The following is a 23,148-nucleotide window of genomic DNA, read 5'->3' on the forward strand; positions in this document are numbered from 1 at the left end:
GTGGAGAGCAGTGGGCTGCACCTAAGAAGACCCCCCATCCCCCAGGCGTGTGCATTAAACAAAATTGCGGGGGCGCGCGCGCGCGTGTGTGTTTGTGATCCCGCACGCGGCTTTGCGATCTGGGCGTTTTGAGGTTAAACATGTATTGGCTGCGAGAACCTGCCCCGGGAGGAGGGGCCTGAAGTCGGGGTCCAACTCCCGGCTCGACCCCCAGGGCCCTCCACACCGCCCCCCTGGAGGCTGCCTGCCCATCCTTCTGGCCCCGCTTCGCGCTCGCCTCGCAGGCGGGGCTTGGAGCAGCCACGTTGGCGGAGGTCCGCGCGTCTGTGGGCGGAACGAGAGCGACTGGGTGTCCGCACCCCGGTGTCGTGAGCGTCACGCTGATCTAGTGTGGCTGCGCGGTGGCCCTGTTTGGACTGAACTGAGTTTTGGTTACATTCCCAAAGTTGTCCTGTGTGAAGTCGGCCCTGTCAAAACCTGAGAGGAGCGGAAGCGACGAGAGGGGGAGAGAATAAGTCGTGGTGGAGGTGGACGCGAGATGGTGAAAACCTTGGCTCCTGCGGGCTATGGGGAACTCTGTGTTCTCTTCTCTGTAATTCTGTTAACGTAAATTTGTCCTGAAGCAGAAAGTTTACTAAGAAAAAGCTTAAGCAAAAGAAACAAAAACCCTGCCTCTTTTTCCCTGGCCAGAATATATTTTAAAGGATAATAAATGTATTTCCATGAATCTCCCCCACTCTCCACAATCACCAATAGTCTTTCCATGCTAACCCCAAATTTTATGCCTTTATAGGTATTCACATCAAGTAAATAACTCTTGATAGTTTTCCCACACTTTTTGAAATTTAATAGTCTTTGACATGTGACTGTAAATTTGGACAAGGAGTTCAGTCTTTCCTCACCAGAAAGGAAAAATTTGCATACATAAACACACTTTATGAGTTGAGTATCTAGTGGAAAGAGTGAAACTTTGACTTTTTATCGGTCACTACCCGATTTAAAACCACAACATTTTTGCCCACGTTAGTTTGTTGGTGTGTGGATTTTGAGGCTCCTGGACCACGACATTATTTGCACCTTATTTTCTCCTAAATCACAGTAAAACCCAAAGCACTGTTTAACCTTCATTATCCATTTTGTGACTGTAACTTAGATTAGTTCATTACCAAACCATTTCCTTTTGTTAGAGAGGCATATTTCCCACCCCACCCCCACCCCCACGACAAGTATTAGATCTGCTCCTCACTATGAATGAAAATACTGGCCTTTTTTTTTTTTTTAATTCATAATTCTCTATGAATATAAGTCTTGACTAATGTTTGTCTCCTCAACAAATTAGGTTTCTGGGTCAGGAAGGCAGTCTTAGTACTTTTGGGCTTTAATGTTACAGACTGGGTGACTTATAAAGAATAAATTTATTTCTCACAGTTTGGGAGCCTGGAAAGTCCAAGATCAGGGTGCCAGCAGATTTGGTGTCTGGTGAGTACCTGCTTCCTGGTGCATATACAATGTGGTCTTCTTGCTCTGTCCTCACACTTGGTGGAAGGGTGGAGGGAGCTTTTTGTCATATTTTCTTAAAAGCACTAATCTCATTCATGAAGGCTCTGCCCTCATGACCTAATCGCCTACCCCCACTTCCTAATGCCATCACATTGTGGGTTAGGATTTCAGCATATGAATTTGTGGGGAACACAAATATTTGGTCTATAGCAAAAAGGCTGAAGGCCAAGCATTGGGCTGTAGTGAATTTTTCAAGATTTATTTGTATATGTCCTACCATGTCAGCTATAACATGGATATTTTTATTTTAAACTTTAAAATGTGTGAGGATTTAGGAAGCAGTAAAAAGAGACTCAATTCCACATATCCAGCTACAGCCACAATGGGGCATCAGTATGTTTTAATACATTGATAATTTAGTATATTTGATACATTTGTAAATTTAGTACATTTATATACCTTAATGTAATGTTTAAATTCTCCTTTTAAAATATTCATAACACATTGAAGGTATATTAGTGCATATTGAAAGTTCATTAGTACACTTGGAACTGTATTCCATTCCATAACTTGACTGAAAGTAACCTTCAAAGAAGTGAAAAGTATTGAGTTGGTGACAAGATTTGACAGTGACAGCCTGACTAGGCAGTGGCGCAATGGATAGAGCGTCGGACTGGGATGCAGAGGACCCAGGTTCGAGACCCCGAGGTCGCCAGCTTGAGCACGGGCTCATCTGGTTTGAGCAAGGCTCACCAGCTTGGACCCAAGGTTGCTGGCTTGAGCAAGGGGTTACTCGGTCTGCTGAAGGCCCGTGGTCAAGGCACATAAACAGCTAAGGTGTTGCAATGAAAAACTGATGATTGATGCTTCTCATCTCTCTCCGTTCCTGTCTGTCTATCCTCTCTCTGACTCTCTCTGTCTCTGTAAAAAAAAAAAAAAAAAAAGATTTGACAAGTGACAGACTTTTCTGATGAATTTTCTTTCCACTGGCATCTAAAATGTTGGAAACATATTATAATTGATTAATTTAAAAAACTATTTACAGCCCTGGCCGGCTAGTTCAGTGGTAGAGCATTGGCCTGGCATGTGGAAGTCTCGAGTTTGATTCCCTGCCAAGGCACACAAGAAAAATGCCCATCTGCTTCTCCACCCTTCCCCCGCTACCTTCTCTCTATCTCTCTCTTCCCCTTCCACAGCCAAGGTTCCATTAGAGCAAAGTTGGCCCAGGTGCTGAGGATGGCTCCATGGCCTCTACCTCACGCTCTAGAATAGCTCCGGTTGCAACAGAGCAACACCCCAGATGGGCAGAGCATTGCCCCCTAGTGGGCATGCCGGGTAGATCCTGGTCGGGTGCATGTGTGAGTCTTTCTCACTTCAGAAAAAAAAAAGTATTTACAGCCTGACCAGGCGGTGGCTCAGTGGATAGAGCATTGGCTTGGGATGCAGAGGACCCAGGTTTGCAACCCTGAGGTCACTGGCTTGAGCGCAAGATCACCAGCTTGAGTGTGGACTCATAGACACTACCCCATGGTCACTGGCTTAAACCCAAAGGTTGATGGCTTGAGCAAGGGGTCACTGGCTCTGCTGTAGCCCCCCAGTCAAAGCACATAGAAGAGCAATCAATGAACAACTAAGGTTCTATAACAAGAAATTGATGCTTCTCATCTCTCTCCCTTTCTGTCTGTCTGTCCCTATCTCTCTCTAAAAAAATAAATAAATAAATAAAAATGTTTTTACAGAGTACTTACTAAATGTTAAGGATTGTACCAGATGTTGGAGAGATGGACACTAAAAAAGACATAATCCCCATCCCACAGTGAAATAGTGGTTAGACAGGTCTCCAAACAAGTAATTATAGTACATTGGAATAAACACTATAATTGAAGGTTGTGTGAGATGCAGTGGAAGCAAGAAGTGGGAGCATATAACTTTGTTAGTCAGAAATGCTTCATTAAACTTCATTAAACTTGTAGCATTTGAAAGGAATCTCGAAGAATAAGCTGAAATTTGCCAGGACACAAGCAATAATAGGACATGCCAGATTGAAAGAACATTATGTGTAAAGTTTTGGTATTGAAATACCATGGCCTTTTGAAGGACTTAGTTTTTTTGTTTTTGAAAGAGTAGGGTGCCTATGATGGAATAGTAAGAGAAAGCAGTGGCTAGGATATGAAAGATTTTGTGGGTCTCATTTAGGAATTTGTAGTTTATTTTAATAGCCAAAGAGAAGCTGTTGAGTTTTTTAAATTGTTATTACTGATTGATTTTAAATAGGAAGAGGAAGGAAGAGAGAGAGAAAGAGAGAAGCATTTATTCGTTGTTCCACTTAGTTGTACATTCATTGGTCACTTCCCATATGTGCCCTTACTGTGGATCAAACCTGCAACCTGGTGTTTTGGGACGATGCTCTAATCAATTGAGCTAACCAGACAGGGTCAAATTATTGAGCTATGAGACCAGATTTGTGTTTTCCAGAAAATGCTAATAGCTTGTAAGGTTCAGTTAGGAGACTATTACAGTATTTGAGGTTAAGAGGTGAGAAGGTCTTGAAGGCATCAGTGAAGTGGGATTCAAGAGGAAGAAAGAGATTAGACAGATCCTAAGGAGACAGAATTGAATAGGTTGCAGTTATGCTCCCCTTCTCAAGTCAGTTTCTCATCTCTATCTATAGCCATATGCTTGGCTAGTTCCCTCCCAGACTGACTGACTCATGTGACATGCTTTGGCCATTGGGATAATAGCTATTGTAATTTAGCTGAGGCTTGAAAAACATTTGCATATTGAAACTTGCCCTCTTAACGGTGGCAACCCTTCTGCCACCATGTAAAAAAATCAGGGATAGCCTCCTAGAAGATAAGGAGCTATATGGAGAGAGGCCTCAGATGTCCCAACCATTTTAAGCTTCCATTTAAGGCCCTAAACTTAAGTGTGAGGCCACGCTAGACCATACACTCCCAACTGAGATGGTTCAGCCAGTCAACCTAGAATCACAGGAAATTATGTATATGTATGTGTATATATATATATATATATATATATATATATATATAGAGAGAGAGAGAGAGAGAGAGAGAGAGAGAGAGAGAGGGGAAAGAGAGAGATGAGAAGTATCAACTTGTAGTTGTGGCACTTTTAGTTCTTCATTAATTTTTTCTCATACTTGCCTTGACTGGGGGGCTACAGCTGAGCCAGTGACCCCTTGCTTAACCAGCAACCTTGGGCTGAAGCCAGTGATGTTGGGTTTTTAGTCAGCAACCTTTGGTCTTAAGCCAGCGACCATGGAATCATGTTGATGAGCCCGTGCTCAAGCTGGCGACCCATGCTCAAGCTGGTGAGCCTGTTCTCAAAGCTGGCAACCTTGGGGTTTCAAACCTGAGACCTCAGCATCCCAGTTCGACACTCTGTCCACTGTGCTACCACCAGTCAGACATAAATATATTTTATTTTTGAACATTTTATTTATTGATTTTACAGAGAGGGGGAAAAGAAGTTTCAACTCATAATTGCTTCACTTTAGTTGTTCACCCATTGCTTGTCATATGTGCCTTGACCAGGCAAGCCCAGGGTTTTAAAATCACAACCTCAGCATTCCAGGTCGACACTCTATCCCACTGTGTCACCCCAGGCCAGGCAAGCATAAATTTATTTTAAATATTTACATAAGTCAATTTTTTTTAATTTTAATTTTATTTTATTTATTCATTTTAGAAAGGAGAGAGAGAGAGGAGACAGAGAGAGAGAGAGAGAGAGAAGGGGGAGGAGCAGGAAGCATCAACTCCCATATGTGCCTTGACCAGGCAAGCCCAGGGTTTCGAACCGGTGACCTCAGCATTTCCAGGTCGATGCTTTATCCACTGCGCCATCACAGGTCAGGCTACATAAGTCAATTTTTTATGTCAGTTTTTTATTTCTTTTTGTAAATAGGTTTCTAGAAAAAAGAGCTGTTAGTATGAGAAAAGTAACTCTCAACTTGTTTAGATCCAGAAAGAATGGATCAATTTGAAATGTTTTTCATAAAATGGCTGTAAGTTGTAGCAGTGCGTAGAAACATGAATTTATGAACATAGCCACATGCTTTTTTTTCCTTTCAGTTTGATGTAAATTTAATATTCTCCCACAATGGAAACAAGGAAGTTTAGATAAAATGAAAGGAATAGGAAAATAGAAACAAGATGTTATATTTTTTTATTATCCAACAGATTTACTATCTGTTTTAAAATGATGCTTGACCATCTACAGTAAATGAAACAAAATGCTGGAGCGCTGAGGTCGCTGGTGTGAAACCATGGGCTTGCCTGGTCAATGCACATATGGGAGCTGATGCTTCCTGATCCTCTCCCCTTCTCTCTCTTTTTCTCTCCCCTCTCTAAAATGAATACAGTCTTAAAATTAAAAAAGAGAGAAGGGGAATCACTTTAAAGTTCCCTTCTTAGGAAAAAAAAAAACAAAGTGCTTTTGAAATCATATAACACTTTAAACTGTTTTTGCTACCAAGCTTTTTCTCCCCCGTGAAAACATTCATCTTACTGAGCAAAGGTTTATTTAAGCTCCACTGACATCTATGTTGTTTTTAGCTCATTTCCTTTTTAAATAAGCATTTGGTGAGTTTATTTCCCCTTTTAGCTGTTATGATAAAATAGAAAAGATATTTTTACAGCAAACTTTTTATTTAATAAGTAGAAAGAGTATATGCTAAAACAATGATAAAAAGTACAGTACGATAAATATATAAACCAGTAACCGTCAGTTATCATTATCAAGTATCATATAAAAATAATTGTATGTGCTCTACTTGTACACAACTGGCAACACAGTAGGTCTGTTTACACCAGTATCACCACAAATGCCTGAGTATTGGACTGTACTACTATGTGACTATGGCTAGGCATCAAGCAATAGGAATTTTTCAGCTCCATTGAAGTTTCATGGGATCACTGTTGTATGAGGTCTCTCGGTGACCAAACGTTGTTATGGAGCATGAGTGGTTACTTGCCCCATACTGAGCACGCTAGGGTTGATTTGGCCCTGTATACAAGTACAAGAGTTTCTTCTTCACCCATTTTCTTTGTTATTCAGATCTTCTTTTTGTACTCCACTATAAGTATCAATGCCACTATCTTTTCTAGGAAGAAGCTCTCCATTCTGGGTTAATTCTATCCCAGTATATACAATTTCTCCATCTTTAATAATTTTATTCCACAGACCACAGAACCCATCTCTTGTGAATGCAAGCTATTTATCTGTTTTCAACCATTTGAAGTCAAGTCGAGCCTGGGCAGCCAAATAGAAAGAATCTGAGGGCATCTTTCCTCCAGTTTTTTCCCAGCTGTCTGGACTGAAGCGCAGAGGCCCGGCCACCTAGCTGTGGACACAGTCTCTGAGCCACTGCTGGCTCTGCTCAGGCCATGATCCCTGTAAAAGGCATGTCTGTTTTGGCCTCTCCTACAGCATTATAGAAAGCAGTGCAAGTCATAGCAGACTATGGGACAGCAGAAAATTAGAAATTGCTGGTGTTTCTTTAGTATCAGTTACTGTACATGCCATTTCCTAGTCCCTCTCTTGTTTCCAGAACAAATATGAAAGTCACTTCTGTGTACCAGACAACATTTCCTGTGTGTGTGTGTGTTTTTTTGTTGTTGTTGTTTTTTTGTGAGAGAGACACATAGAGAGGGACAGATAAGGACAGACTGACAGGGAGAGATGAGAAGCATCAGTTCTTTATTGCAGCACCTTAGTTCATTGATTGCTTTCTCATATGTGCCATGATGGGGGGGGGGGCTACAGCAGAGTGAGTGATCCCTTGCTCAAGACAGTGACCTTGGGTTTCAAGCCAGTGACCCCACGCTCAAGCTGGTGAGCCCATGCTCAAGCTGGCAACCTCGGGGTTTCAAACCTGGGTCCTCTGTGTCCCAGACTGATGCTCTATGCTCTATCCACTGTGCCACCCTCTGGTCAGGCTTGTTTTGTTTTTTAAATATTTTATTTATTGATTGTACAGAAAGGGGGGAATGAGAAGTATCAACTCATAGATGTTCCACTTTAGTTGTTCCTTGCTTGAGATATGTGCCTTGACTGGGCAAGCCCAGGGTTTTGAACTGGTGACCTCAGCATTCTAGGTTGATGCTCTATCCACTGCACCACCAGAGGTCAAGCATCCCTGTGCGTTTTTAAATAACAGCTTTATTGAGATATTATTTACATAGCATAAAACTTACCCTTTTAAAGTATACAATTCAGCTTTGGCCGGATGTCTCATTGGTAGAGCATGTGCCAGGTTTGATTCCCAGTCAGGGCACACAGGAGAAGCGACCATCTGCTTCTCCACTGCCCCCTCCCCCTTCTCTCTCTCTCTCTCCTCCTCCTGCAGCAATGGCTTGATTGGTTTAAGCACTTGGCCTGGACGCTGAGGATGGCTCCAGAGAGCCTCCACCTCAGGTGCTAAAAATAGCTTGGTTGCGAGCATGGCCCCAGATGGGCAGAGCATCACTTCCAGATGGGGATTGTTGGGTAGATCCTGGTCAGGGCGCATGCTAGAGTCTGTCTCTCTACCTCCTCTCCTCTCACTTGGAAAAGAAGAAAAAAATATTTAAAGTATACAATTCATTGGGTTTTAGTATGTTCACAGAGTTGTGTAACCATCATCATTATAAATTTAGAACATTTTTTTCACTCCAAATAGAAACCCAGTGCCCATCTATGGTCACCCTTTGGTCCCCATTCTCCTAGCCATTAGCAACCACTAAGCTATCTTCTGTGGATTTGTCTATTCTGGACATTTTGTATTTATGGAATCATACAATATGTGGCCTTTTGTGACTGGCGTCTTTCACTTAACATAATGTTTATAAGGTTTATCCATGTTGGATCATATTTCAGTTCTTCACTTCTTTTTATTGCTCAGTAATATTCCATCATATGGATAAGCTACATTCATTTATCCATTCACCAGCTGATGGACATTTGAATTGTTTTTTACTTCTTGAATATTAGGAGCAATTCTGCTATTAACATTTATGTATAAGTTTTTATATGGATATATGCTTTCATTTTTTAAATTATATAGAGAGAGTAGTTTTGCAGGGGTAGTTGAGCCCGCCGGTTAAGGCATATATGAGAAGCAATCAATGAACAACTAAAAATGCTGCAACTTTTTTTTTTTAATTTAATTTTTTTAATTTTAATTATTTATTTATTTATTTTAGAGAGGAGAGGGAGAGACAGAGAAAGAGAGGAGAGACAGAGAGAGAGAAGGGAGGAGGAGCTAGAAAGCATCAACTCCCATATGTGCCTTGACCAGGCAAGCCCAGGGTTTCAAACCGGCGACCTCAGCATTTCCAGGTCGATGCTTTATCCATTAACGCTGCAACTTTGAGTTGTTGCTTCTCATCTCTCTCCCTTCTTTTCTGTCTGTTTGTCTCTGTCTCTGTCTCTCTTGAAAAAAAAAAAGGAAAAAAAAGAACCTGACCTGATGGTAGCACAGTGGATAGAGTGCTGGCCTGGGATGCAGAGGACTCTGCGGTTGCTGGCTTTAGTGCAGGCTCATCTGGCTTGAGCACAGACTCACCGGTTTGAGCACAGGGTCATTGGTTTGGGCGTGGGATCATAGACATGACCTTATGGTCACTAGCTTGAGCCCAAAGGTCACTGGCTTGAAGCCCAGGGTTTCTTGTTTAAGCCCAAGGTTGCTGGCTTGAGCAAGGGGCCACTGGCTCTGCTGGAGCTCCTGGACAAGGCATGTATGAGAAAGCAATCAATGAACAACTAAGATGCCACAACAAAGAATTGATGCTTCTCACCTCTCTCCTTCCTGTCTGTCCCTATCTCTCTCTCTGTCTCTCTCACTTAAAAGAAAAAATAATTGTTAGTGGGGTTTAGTAGGATTATCACATTCCTTAGAATTTACTGATACCTGAAATAATTATAAGTGGGAAAATAAAGACATAATTGTAATGCTGCTGAGATTAATATTTTTTCAGATCTCTGAAACATTACAACAAACATACACATGAGGGCACTCTAATCAGTCAACAATTGCAAATGTATATACATTTGGTGCTAGGAACTGGGCTTTTAAGAAGTCACACCAGCACTAGACTATATTACAGGTAGAAAAATAAGGCCTTAAGTGATTTTGTCTCTATATGCCCTATTCTTTAGAGTAAACAAATTGGGTGTTAAGATTTTTTAAAAGATTGTACAGCAGTCCTTTGCCAGTGAATTTAGGCTGGAGAATTTTGACTTTCATCTTGACAACTCTGTATTTAAAATAGTTACCCATGGCATGATATAATTTATTTATAGGATGTATGAAGAAACAATTATTATATTTATTTTTATGAATTTTTGCTCCACAAAATGTTCAGTGTGCTCTATTTATGAATAAAGCTGAATCTCGGCTAATTTCTTGGGGTCTGATCCTTAGGCTTCCCCCTCGTCTGTAGCTCTTTGGCTTTCATATAAATATAGTTACCAGGCTGCCTGCAGAGTCTCCAGAAAGAAGGCCCATGGACACCTACAGAGGTTTTATTAGATAGATGCTGTGGTGGAAATAGAGAATGTAGATATTCCCCCCACAAAAAATTAGTATATATAGGGCAATATTTGTTTTATAGGCAAATTTTCTTCAACTTAAATACTACCATTGTCACAGGAAGATGTATTTCGTTAGGCACCCCACACACCTTGGCCAGTTCCAAATTTCTACTTTTTCAAATTTAAGGGTTTTTTTCCTTAAATAATAAACATTGTTTCAAAAAACCCAAAAAAACCCCTATGGACTCTGAATGAAAAAGGTCTTTCCTTTAATGGGCTACGTTGTGGGAGAGAAAGTATATCATGAGTCTTATTTTCTGATTTGTCTTTGTTAATGACATATATGTATGTGTGACATATATGTAATGGCATATATGTATACACACATACTTATATAATGACATGTTCAGTACATGACTGTACATTCAATTATATCTGAATTTGTCTTTTATGAATTGGAAATTAAGCCTATTCCTGTCCTTAAAAGTTCTTTACAATCCTATAATACAAAGCATGGGGTTTTAAAATTAATAATGCAAGTAACAGATTACATTACAGATACTAAATGTTGTGTTTTGTGTGTGTGTTTATATATTAAATATATCAAGCAAGTAAAAATTTAATAGTACGCATATGACTCTATATGATCTGGCCCTGCCCACCACCACTCTGCTTCATTTCTTATTTCTCCCCATTGAGTCATTCCATGTTGGTCACACTGGCCTTTCTGCACAGCAGACATACCAAGCATCAGCCTGAAAAAGCACCGTTGCATTTTCTGTTCTCTGTCTGGATATCCTTCCTTTCTTTCTTTCTTTCTTTCTTTCTTTCTCTTTCTTTCTTTCTTTCTTTCTTTCTTTCTTTCTTTCTTTCTTTCCTTCCTTCCTTCCTTCCTTCCTTCCTTCCTTCCTTCCTTCCTTCCTTCCTTCCTTCCTTTCCTTTCCTTTCCTTTCTTCCCTTCCCTTTCCTTTCCTTTCCTTTTTTCTTTCTTTCTTTCTTTCTTTCTTTCTTTCTTTCTTTCTTTCTTTCTTTCTTTCTTTCAAGAGACAGAGAAGGGGGGGACAGACAGACAGGAAGAGAGAGAAATGAGAAGCATCAACTCATAGTTGCGGCACCTTAGTTGTTCATTGACTGCTTTCTCATACATACCTTGTCCGGGGGGCTCCAGCCGAGCCAGTGACCCCTTGCATTAGCCAGCGACCTTGAGCTTCAAGACAGTGACCTTTCAGCTCAAGCCAGTGACCATAGGATCATATGTATGATCCCATGCTCAAGCAGGCAACCTTGGGGTTTCAAACCTGGGTCCTCTGCGTCCTAGGCCAGCACTCTATCCACTGCACCACTGCCTGGTCAGGCTGCCTGGATATTCTTATTTATTTCTTTTCTTTGATCATTAAAATGAAAGCTCTAAAGTATAGAGTTCAAGCTGGTGAGCCCACACTCAAGTTAATGAACCCATGCTCAAGCTGGTGACCTCAGGATTTTGAACCAGGGTCCTCAGCATCCCAGTTCAACTGTATCACCACCAGTCAGGCTACTCCTAAATTTTTTATTTCACCTATTTGGGCTGCTATAACAGAATACCATAGACAACAGTAGATACATATGAGTGGCTAATACACAACAGAAGTTTAATTCTTATGGTTATGGAGATTGAGAAGTCCAAGATCAAAGTGCTGGCAAATTTGGTGTCTGATGAGGACCTGTTTCCTGGTTCATAAACTACTCTTTTGTACTGCATCTTCATGTAGCACAAGGAGCAAAGGAGTTCTCTGGGGTCTCTTTTTTAAAAAAAATTCAGTGAGAGGAGGGGAGGCAGACAGACTCCCACATGCACCCTTACCAGGATCCACCCGCCATGCCCACTAGGGAGTAATGCTCTGCCCATCTGGGTATTGCTCCATTGCTCAGCAACTGAGCTCTTCTCAGCATCTGAGGCAGAGGCCATGGAGCCATCCTCAGTGCCAGGGGCCAGCTCACTCCAATCAAGCTATGGCTGCAGGAGGGGGAAAGAGAGAAAGAGAGAGAAAGAAGCAAGAGGGAGAGAGGTGGAGAAGCAGATGGGTGCTTCTCCTGTGTGCCTTGACTGAGAATCAATTTTTTTCAGCCATCTTTTCCTGCTTTATTATCCCAGATTAATAGATGTTTTTTTTAAAAATAATTTTATTTTTTTAATGGGGTGACATCAATAAATCAGGATACATATATTCAAAGATAACAAGTCCAGGGTATCTTGTCATTCAATTATGTTGCATACCCATCACCCAAAGTCAGATTGTCCTCTGTCTCCTTCTATCTTGTTTTCTTTGTGCCCCTACCCCTCCCCCTTTCCCTCTTCCATTCCCCCCTCCCCCCCCCATAACCACCACACTCTTATCAATGTCTCTTAGTTTCACTTTTATGTCCCACCTACGTATGGAATAATGCAGTTCCTGGTTTTTTCTGATTTACTTATTTCGCTTCATATCATGTTATCAAGATCCCACCATTTTGCTGTAAATGTTCCGATGTCATCATTTCTTATGGCTGAGTAGTATTCCATAGTGTATATGTGCCACATCTTCTTTATCCAGTCATCTATTGACGGGCTTTTTGGTTGTTTCCATGTCCTGGCCACTGTGAACAATGCTGCAATAAACATGGGGCTGCATGTGTCTTTACGTATCCATGTTTCTGAGTTTTTGGGGTATATACCCAGTAGAGGGATTGCTGGGTCATAAGGTAGTTCTATTTTCAGTTTTTTGAGGAACCACCATACTTTCTTCCATAATGGTTGTACTACTTTACATTCCCACCAACACTGTATGAGGGTTCCTTTTTCTCCACAGCCTCTCCAACATTTGCTATTACCTGTCTTGCTAATAATAGCTAATCGAACAGGTGTGAGGTGGTATCTCATTGCCGTTTTGATTTGCATTTCTCTAATAGCTAAAGAAGATGAGCATCTTTTCATATATCTGTTGGCCATTTGTATTTCTTCCTGGGAGAAGTGTCTGTTCATATCCTCTTCTCATTTTTTTATGGAATTGTTTGTTTGTTTGTTTGTTGTTGAGTTTTATGAGTTCTTTGTATATTTTGGATATTAGGCCCTTATCTGAGCTGTTGTTTGAAAATATCATTTCCCATTTAGTTGGCTTTCTGTTTATTTTGTTATCAGTTTCTCTTGCTGAGCAAGGGTTTCCACTTCTATGACCTAATCACCTCCCAAAGTTTCTACCTCCAAATACCATCAATTTGAGTGTCAGGATTTATTTATTTATTTTATTTTATTTTATTTTTTTTACAGAGACAGAGAGAGTCAGAGAGAGGGATAGATAGGGACAGACAGATGGGAATGGAGAGAGATGAGAAGCATCAATTATCAGTTTTTCATTGTGACACCTTAGTTATTCATCGATTGTCCTCTCACATGTGCCTTGACCGTGGGCCTTCAGCAGACCGAGTAACCCCTTGCTCGAGCCAGCGACCCCACATTCAAGCTGGTGAGCTTTTTTGCTCAAACCAGATGAGCCGGTGCTCAAGCTGGCAACCTCGGGGTCTCGAACCTGGGTCTTCCGCATCCCAGTCCAATACTCTATCCACTGCGCCACCACCTGGTCAGGCTTGAGTGTCAGGATTTAACATACAAATTTGAGGGGACACAAAACATTCAGCCTATTACCAGTTTTCTTCAGTGAATTTTATACTTTTTTTTGTTGATTCATTTTAGAGAGAGAGGAAGAGGGTGAGAGAGAGAGAGAGAGAATAGACAGGAACATAGACGTGTTCCTGTATATGCCCTGACTGGGTATCGAACCAGCAACCTCTGGACTTCAGGATGATACTCTACCCAACCAAGCTGTCTAGCCAGGGGTTGAATTTTATAGTTTTAACTCTTACATTTAGGTCTGTGATCCACTTTGAATTAGTTTTACACTAGACATTTAATTTTTTTTTTTTTTGTATTTTTCCGAAGTTGGAAACGGGGAGGAAGTCAGACAGACTCCCCCATGAGCCTGACCAGGATCCACCCGGCATGCCCACCAGGGGGCGATGCTCTGCCCATCTGGGGCGTCACTCTGTTGCAACCAGAGCCATTCTAGTGCCTGAGGCAGAGGCCACAGAGCCATCCTTAGCGCCCGGGCCAACTTTGCTCCAATGGAGCCTCTGCTGCGGGAGGGGAAGAGAGAGACAGAGAGGAAGGAGAGGGGGAGGGGTGGAGAAGCAGATGGGCGCTTCTCCTGTGTGCCCTGGCCGGGGATCAAACCTGGGACTCCTGCACGCCAGGCCGACGCTCTACCACTGAGCCAACAGGCCAGGGCCTAATTTTTTTTTTCTCACAGTGACATAGAGACAGAGAGAGGGACAGATAGGACAGACAGACAGGAACAGAGAGAGATGAGAAGCATCAATCATTAGTTTTTCGTTGCAACACCTTAGTTGTTCATTGATTGCTTTCTCCTATGTGCCTTGACCGTGGGACTACAACAGACCGAGTAACCCCTTGCTCAAGCCAGTGACCTTGGGTCCAAGCTGGTGAGCTTTGCTCAAACCAGATGAGCCTGCGCTCAAGCTGGCAACCTCAGGGTCTCGAACCTGGGTCCTCCGCATCCCAGTCTGACGCTCTATCCACTGCGCCACCGCCCAGTCAGGCACACACAGACATTTTAATCATTATTGTTGATACGTGGGAAATATGCGTGTTTCATGTATAGATGCTAAGTGGTCTAGATTTGCTTTATGAAGATGAACTTCCTGGAGTGCCAGCATCTTAGATAATTCAGTCTTCAATACATCAGCAAAAACTTAGCTCTTTAAATCTGGCTGGACTGTAGAAAAAGATTGACATACTAGATTTAGTACAGCTGTAGAATTAACACTCAAAACCCCTGTGCTGCACAGTTTTCCCATATGCCACATAAAAATGCTATATAGTTTCTCACTCATGAACTGCTGTATTAGGGTGCTAGCTGATTTTATGCTCTCAACTTGCTTAATGTTTTCATTTATAGGCAATAGAGTTTTACACCATATCTGTCAAACAATCTATTACAAAATAATTTATAGTCAAATCATCATAAATTTATACAAAGTATTGATTTAACATTACTTTTCAAACTGAAAATCAATGAACCATAAATCTGTAAATAAATTAGTGAAGCAAAGACATAAATGACAAGAAAAGTTAGTCACTCTGTTGTGTATGTGTTTTTTAGATAGCTACATGGGAAAATATATGGGAGGAGGCTTCATAAAATGTAAAATTAGTAACATATAAAAATAGCAATACACAAAGAAGTAGGCTATCTCAACAAAATTGTGAAGAAAACCACCCAAGAATTTGGTTCATAATCTTGACACACTGATGTCACAATACAGTTGAATGATACCTTGCAAAAGAAAGCATCTTCACAGTCTCCTGCTTCCAAAAACTTTTGGAGCAGATAGATAGCACAATCTATTTAACTTTAGTATACCATGTTTCAGTTTGTGTGCATATGTTTGAAAATCTTTGCTATTGAAAAGATTGCATTGAAGACATCATCTTGGCAGTGTAATATTCCACATTTCCAGTGGATGTTTGAGTCCCCTGTACTTACTTTATAAGTAGTCATCGAGCCTAGGTTTGATCACCTGCAGTAATGGGAACTTAGAACATCTGATACATTATGGTCTCTTTGTTCTAGACTTGTTATTTAGAGAATGTGGCAGGTCAGTTCATTCTTCATTTTTGTCAGAAGAAACCGTTTTAAAAAAAAAAACATATTTACCTAACCTGTGGTGCCGCAGTGGATAAAGCGTAGATCTGGAATGCTGGGATTCGAAACCCTGGGCTTGCCTGGTCAAGGCACACATGGGGGTTAATGCTTCCTGCTCCTACCCCCTTCTCTCTTTCTCTCTCCCCTCTCTAAAATAAATAAATAATAAATAAATTTTAAAAAAAAATTTCTATTTGTTTTATTTTATTTTATTTATTTATTATAGAAAGAGGAGAGAGAGAGAGAGAGACAGACAGAGAGAGAGAGAGAGAGAGAGAGAGAAGGGGAAAGGAGCAGGAAGCATCAACTCCCGTATGTGCCTTGACCAGGCAAGCCTAGGGTTTCGAACCGGCAACCTCAGCGTTTCCAGGATGACACTTTATCCACTGCGCCACCACAGGTCAGGCAAAATTTTTTAAAATCATATTTACCTTTGCAACTCAATGGTGTTAGCTGGGCTCAAGAGAGATTAAACAAGGGAAGTTGCTATTTTAATGAAGGTGCCGTTATCATTGTTTGGAGGAAAACATAAGTCCTTCATTTGGACACATTTAATTCATAGTTGTTGTCTTCATTAGGTACTGTTAGTGTGAAAAAGAAAAGTCAAGGTTTTCATTTGAGAAATTATGTCATAAGGATGTACATTCCCATCAAGAGTACTGAGATCCACTTTGATTGGATTAGTTTAAGTTTAGTTCATGTGCCCACTACTTACCCAGGGGTCAGAGAAATTGATGCATTAGGTCTCATCATGTTCTCTAACTCCAAGGCCAGGGGTAGTATCCTATCAGATCATGTTGACTATGACAGGATGAGCAGTGGATCACAAAAGAAAATTAGGACAGTAGCTAAGTCTACTGTGAGTGCTGTGCACATTATAGCCTGCACAACTCCAAAGGTTACCATTTACACAATCTGTAGTGTGATTCATTGGTCCCTCCCTTGAAGTTTTGCATATGTAGCTGTATACAATAACCCTACCTGTGATTTGGAAAAAGAATAATAAATGCTGGAGAGGCAAATTACAAATGTACACTATTCTAATTAACTATATTTGTGTTATCTATTTGTTCCCAAAAGGCTTAAGAGGGCATTTATGATCCTGAATCTTATCTGTTTCTTTGTTCTATTTATATATCTTATCTGTGCAACAGTGGTTTTCAGTTCGTTTTTCTCATGCTACAATATGCACAAAGGATGATTTTCATATAAGCTTATCTGCAGGTTGCATACAATCCTGAAGTGTGTTCTAAACTTGACCCTGTCACTAACCTAAGAAAGCACATCTGTGGTCTCTTGAGCACACAGGAGAATAGAGCCATGGGCCTTGGGAGAGTGCAGTGGTGAAGGGTTGAGTCCCTCCCTTCCCCATAGCAAGCCAAGTGAAAGGATGATGCTTAGAGGATCACTTGTAAATTGTGTTTTGAGAGGTGCAAATAGGGGTGACTGGCATTTTGGTATCCCAGATGTCCACACATCTGTTTGGACAGCAAACCTGATCTATCACCTGTACTTATCTGAGCAAGAGAAGAGTAAATTGGAAAAAAATGGAGACAGACAGGGATTAATGGAGCAGCCTGCATTTCTCTGTATCAGGACAAGGATATGAGCATTTCTCAAGGGTTGAGGAGCAGCTGTCTCTTCAAGAGAGCTATGCCCTAGCTGGAGGTACTCCATCAGCAAGAGGCTGAAGGATTTGGGAACAGAGATGGCAGAAGTGAAACTGGAACCAGAGCTCCAAAGACCAGGAGCTGAGCTGTGATAAGACTCCACTGGGCTCTTCAGAAACCCACACAGTAACCTCGGAAAGGAGTGGGCAGTTGGACACCTGGCACACAGAAGATACCTGTGGCATTCGTGGTGGTGAGCTGTTCAGATCTCCATTCAAGAAAGAACTGCTTTTCACTGCAAAGAGTACAGTTAGCTGACAGCCTCCCACTTCAACATCTTCAGGATCACATACAGCATTTGAGCTGGGGCCTATGCCTTTTCTGGGTAGCCCCTCGTCACTGACAGAGCAAAGAAGGGGTACTAAGACCGGCCACTTCTTCCCAATGCAAGACTCCTCTCATGTGCAACCTTCGCTCCAGAGCTTGCTATTGGTTAGCTGAGACTTTGTCAGATTTGCATTACAGTCTGAGGTTCTCCCTGCGAGGTTCCGTTTCCTCTACCCTATCCTTTATCTTTTAAGGTATTAGTACTCAATAAACCTTTTGTATGCCTAACTGTTACATCTACTTCTTGGAAGACTTGTACTGACATAGTTTCCTTGACCACTTAGCACTCACCAGAGAATTAATGACCACCTACTTACATACCCAGTTGGAGAAAGAGATGTTTTCCTTTTCTACTCTTCCTTGCCCCTACCAACAGCAGGGGAGCAGGACCAGAAGGTGAAGAGGGAGGAGTACCAAAGTAGACCACACCTCTTTCCCCATCCACATCCTTCAAGCTTTGCGCAAGCCTGCTCTGGGAAGTGAGATGGATGAGGAAGAAATGAAGTTAAAATTAGGGTTGCCAGGGTTAGCAAATAAAAATACAGAACATCCAATTAAATTTGAGTTTCAGCTAAACAATGAATAAATTTTAATATAAGCCTATCCCAAATATTGCATGTTTCTAAATGCAACATTGAAGTTTGAAGGGCTTCAAAGTAATTTTTTAAGGGCTAGACTTTTAACATTCAAAAGGGATCAGAAAGTTGCATATGTAGCTGTATACAATAACCCCACCTGTGATTTGGAAAAAGAATAATAAATGCTGGAGAGGCAAATTACAAATGTACAGTATTCTAATTAACTATATTTGTGTTATCTATTTGTTCCCAAAAGGCTTAAGAGGGTATTTATGATCCTGAATCTTATCTGTTTCTCTGTTCTATTTATATATCTTTTTTTTTTTTTAATTTTTTTTCTGAAGCTGGAAACAGGGAGAGACAGTCTGACAGACTCCCGCATGCGCCCGACCGGGATCCACCCGGCACGCCCACCAGGGGCGACACTCTGCCCACCACGGGGCGATGCTCTGCCCATCCTGGGCGTCGCCATGTTGCGACCAGAGCCACTCTAGCGCCTGAGGCAGAGGCCACAGAGCCATCCCCAGCGCCCGGGCCATCTTTGCTCCAATGGAGCCTTGGCTGCGGGAGGGGAAGAGAGACAGAGAGGAAAGCACGGCGGAGGGGTGGAGAAGCAAATGGGCACTTCTCCTGTGTGCCCTGGCCGGAATCCAACCCGGGTCCTCCGCACGCTAGGCCGATGCTCTACCGCTGAGCCAACTGGCCAGGGCTTATTTATATATCTTATCTGTGCAACAGTGGTTTTTCAGTTCCTTTGCCCAAGATGTTAAAGGGAAGGAAAAGATTCAACATAGCACAAGTTGGGCCCATGAGAGAAAAAGAAGTTCCATGTTTATAGCCCTTAAGTTGAAATTGTTCAGTAAACTAGTTAAACATATGTTGGGCAGATAAAACATATTATGCTCACTTTGTTGAGGATGGCGCTGCCCACGTGGAGGCCGTCGCCCAGGTGATATTAATGTGTGTTGGGGGCGGGCTGTGGGCAGGCAGAATCCTTGTAGCCTGGGGCTTGGTTTTGGGACTAAGCCTTTCCCACCCTTTTTGATGTGGGGTGGTACAATCCCATCATGCCTCAGAAAGTGACTTTGTATTAGAAACTTCCCTATTTTGTATATTGGATTAAAGGTTTAGATTTCTACACTATAAAATAGGGGCAGAACAAGAGCTTGCTCTCTTGGTTCCTGAGATTAATATTAGAGGAGAGAGCAGAGCAGAGAGCAGAAGGAGGCCATGTGGAGTAGGCCAGGAGAGGCAGCCAAGATGGCGGAGTGCTGAGAGAGAAGCCAGTTTGGGCAGAGTTTGTGCAGGGAGAAGGAAGGAGATGGGGAACAAAGGTGATTAAGTCTGGTGAGCTAGAAACCTTTGACTCTAGGAAACTCGGATAAATCAGTAGCTTTGTGAGCACTGAATGTGAGTGGGTTTTGGAGCCCAGTGTGTGTTTTTTGCTTGCCCACCGGGTGCAAGCTAGGATTAAAGACTATGGCCCATCAGTTTTTGGCTCCATTGTTTCTTTACCGACTGTCCGAATCCAATGCGAACCTGCATGGGCCAGGCTGCTGTGATGGTGGCCCTGGCTACTGGCTTTACAGCATATATAAGTAAATCTTTCATACCCTTCCATAGTTTGTGATTAGTAACAATTATTAGAGTGCAACAACAGCTTGGTGTCTTCCAGTGAACCCTGCTCTCAAAGACACTCCAGTGGAACATTATTTACCTAAGTCTAAGGGTGTCAAAAACACTCTTATATGACAAAAACTCTTAGATCTATTCAAAAGAAGTTTTGTTTCTGATAAAAGAGCTTTGTCCTTTTGCCCTGCACTTGCTTGAAACTGCTGAACTTTTAACCCCGTCAGCTTCAAGGCATTGTTGCCTGGTACAACTCTTCTGTCACCCCTCTGCCAAGGTCAGTAGCTAGATAGAACCCAGAGTGGAGAGGAAAGAACTTGAAATTGATGATGAAATGTATTTGTTCTGAGGAGGAGCTGAGGGAGAAGTTCTTGAAGGACAAGTTCCAAACAAATAATCAAGAGACAGTTTCCAGGGGGCGAAACAACAAAGCAGTATAAAGAAAGAGAGCTTGGGCACTGGCTGGTTGGCTCAGTGGTAGAACATCAGCTGGCATACAGATGTCCCAGGTTTGATTCCTGGTCAAGGCACACAGGAGAAGTGATCATCTGCTTCTCTACCCTTCCCCCTCCCCTTCTTCTTTCTGGTATATTCTCTCCCTTCCCCTCCAGCAGCCATGGCTCAATTAGTTCCAGTGCATCAGCCCCAGATGCTGAGGATGGCTCACTCCAGGGAGCATCTGCCTCGGGTGCTAAAAATAGCTCAGTTGCAAGCATGGCCCCAGATGGGCAGAGCATTGTCTCCAGATGGGAGTTGATGGGTGGATCCTGGTCAGAGTGCATACGGAAATCTATCTCCCCTCCTCTCACTTGGAAAAAGAAGAAGAAAAAATTAACATAACATGTCTGACCAGGTGGTGGCGCAGTGGATAGAGTGTCAGACTGGGATGCAGAGGACCCAGGTTCAAAATCCTAAGGTCGCAGGCTTGAGTGCTGGCTTACCAGCTTGACTATGAGGTCGCTTGTTTGAGCATGGAATCATAGACATGATCCCATGGTCGCTGGCTTGAGCCCAAGGTCGCTGTCTTGAGCAAGGGGTCACTTGCTTTGTTGTAGCACCCCGGTCAAGGCACATGTGAGAAAGCAATCAGTGAACAACTGAAGAGTCACAACAAAGAATTGATGCTTCTCATCTCTCTCCTTGTCTGTCTGTCCCTATCTGTACCTCTATCTGTCGCTGTCACAAAACAAAACAAAACAAACAAAACCCCCCCACAACATCACTTATATGGTGTTTTTGCCAAGAAAGCATAACTTGAATCTAATCATGAGGAAACATCAGGCACCTCTAAATGAAGGGACATTCTACAAAATAACTTGTTTTTATTATTCGTCAATGTTATGACACACTAAGAAAGATTGAAAATTAAAAATAAATAACCAAAAGCAAAGTATGACCGAGGATTTTCTTTTGTTATAAAGGACTTTGTTGGGAAAATTGGAAAACATGAACAAGATTAGATATAGTAGTATATCAATATTAATTTCCTGATTTGATCATTGTACTGTGGTTATTGCAAGAGAATTGCTTGTTTTTAGAAAATACATATTGAACTATTGATATGTCAAGGGGCTTTGTATCTCTAAGTTATTCTCAAAAGTTTCAGAGAGAGAGAGGGAGAAGGAAAGGGGTGGATAAAGCAAGTATAATCAAATGTTAACATTTAGGGAATCTGGGTGAAGGGTAGAAGGGAGTTCTTTGTACTATTTTTGCAACTTTCCTGTAAGTCTGGATTTATATCAAAATAAACACAAGAGAAGAAATGGTCAGTGTGATATTTGTTTAAGAATACATGTGGAAAAAAAAAAGAACACATGTGAATATTAAAATATGTATTATGACTAGAAAGAAATGTACCACAATGCTATTTCTCAGTTGGATAACTTTGAATGACTTTTGATGTATTTTCTGTATGAACTGTCATATAAATTATTTTATTATTATTATTTTGTGGCAGAGACGGAGAGAGTCAGAGAGAGGGACAGATAGGGACAGACAGACAGGAAGGGAGAGAGATGCGAAGCATCAATTCTTCGTTGGGGCTCCTTAGTTGTTCATTGATTGATTTCTCATATATGCCTTGACTGGGAGCCTATAGCAGACTGAGTGACCCCTTGCTCAAGCCAGTGACCTTGGGTCCAAGCTGGTGAGCTTTTGCTCAAACCAGATGAGCCCGCGCTCAAGCTGGCAACCTCAGGGTCTCGAACCTGGGTCCTTGGCAAACAAGTCCGATGCTCTATCCACTGTGCCACCGCCTTGTCAAGCTGCTATTTTCAATGTAATGATTAATGAATATATTTTTGGGGGCCCTGGCTGGTTGGCTCAGTGTTAGAGCGTTGCCCTGGTGTGTGGACATCCCCAGTTAAGTTCCTGGTCAGGACACACAGGAGAAGTGCCCATCTCCTTCTCCAGCCCTCCCCCTCACGCTTCTCTCTCTCTCTTTCTTCCCCTCCTGCAGCCATGGCTTGATTTGAGCAAGTTGGCCCCAGGCTCTGAGGATGGCTCCATGGCCTCTGCCTCAGGTGCTAAGAAGAGCTCCTTTACTGATCAACAGAGCAGTGCCCCAAATGGCAGGCATCACCCCTAGTGGACTTGCCGGGTGGACCCTGGTCGGGGCGCATGCAGGAGTCTGTCTCTCTGCCTCCTCTCCTCTCACTGGATTAAAAAAAAACTGATTGAAACTGACTTGAAAAATATTACACATGTGCCTGCATCAAATAATCATATAAGTGGGTGAGTAATGGAGAATTCTGATTTTATACCTCTTACCCCCCCCCATAGCCTTATTGGAAAGGGCAGATTTATCAATGAATAATTTCATATTTGGATATAAAAGACCAACCTAAATTATTTGTGTGATATTATGTTAATAAAACGTAGTAGGCCCTGGCCAGTTGGCTCAGTGGTAGAGCATTGGCCTGGCGTGTGGATGTCCTGGGTTTGGTTCCTTGTCAGGAGAAGCGATCATCTGCTTTTCCATGCCCCCCATCCTTCTCTTTCTCTCTCTTCCCCTCCTGTAGCCATGGCTTAAATGGTTCAAGCAAGGTTGGTCCCAGGCGCTGAATCCATATGGTTTCATGGCCTTGCCTCGGGCACTAAAATAGCTCTGTTGCTGAGCAACGGAGCAGTGGCCCCCGATGGGCAGAGCATCACCAGGTAGGGGGCTTGCTGGGT

General features: G+C 42.2%; 1 long non-coding RNA gene across 1 annotated transcript; it reads left to right on the plus strand.

Annotated features, from left to right (window-relative positions):
- The first annotated feature begins 409 nt into the window (after window positions 1-409).
- Window positions 410-22,743, plus strand: LOC136326573 (uncharacterized). The gene is made up of 3 exons (XR_010729472.1): window positions 410-541; window positions 1,429-1,479; window positions 22,433-22,743. It is a non-coding gene; the product is annotated as an uncharacterized lncRNA (long non-coding RNA).
- The last annotated feature ends 405 nt before the right edge of the window (window positions 22,744-23,148 follow it).

The sequence above is a fragment of the Saccopteryx bilineata genome, chromosome 2 (genome assembly GCF_036850765.1).
Source record: "Saccopteryx bilineata isolate mSacBil1 chromosome 2, mSacBil1_pri_phased_curated, whole genome shotgun sequence".
Lineage (NCBI taxonomy): Eukaryota > Metazoa > Chordata > Mammalia > Chiroptera > Emballonuridae > Saccopteryx > Saccopteryx bilineata.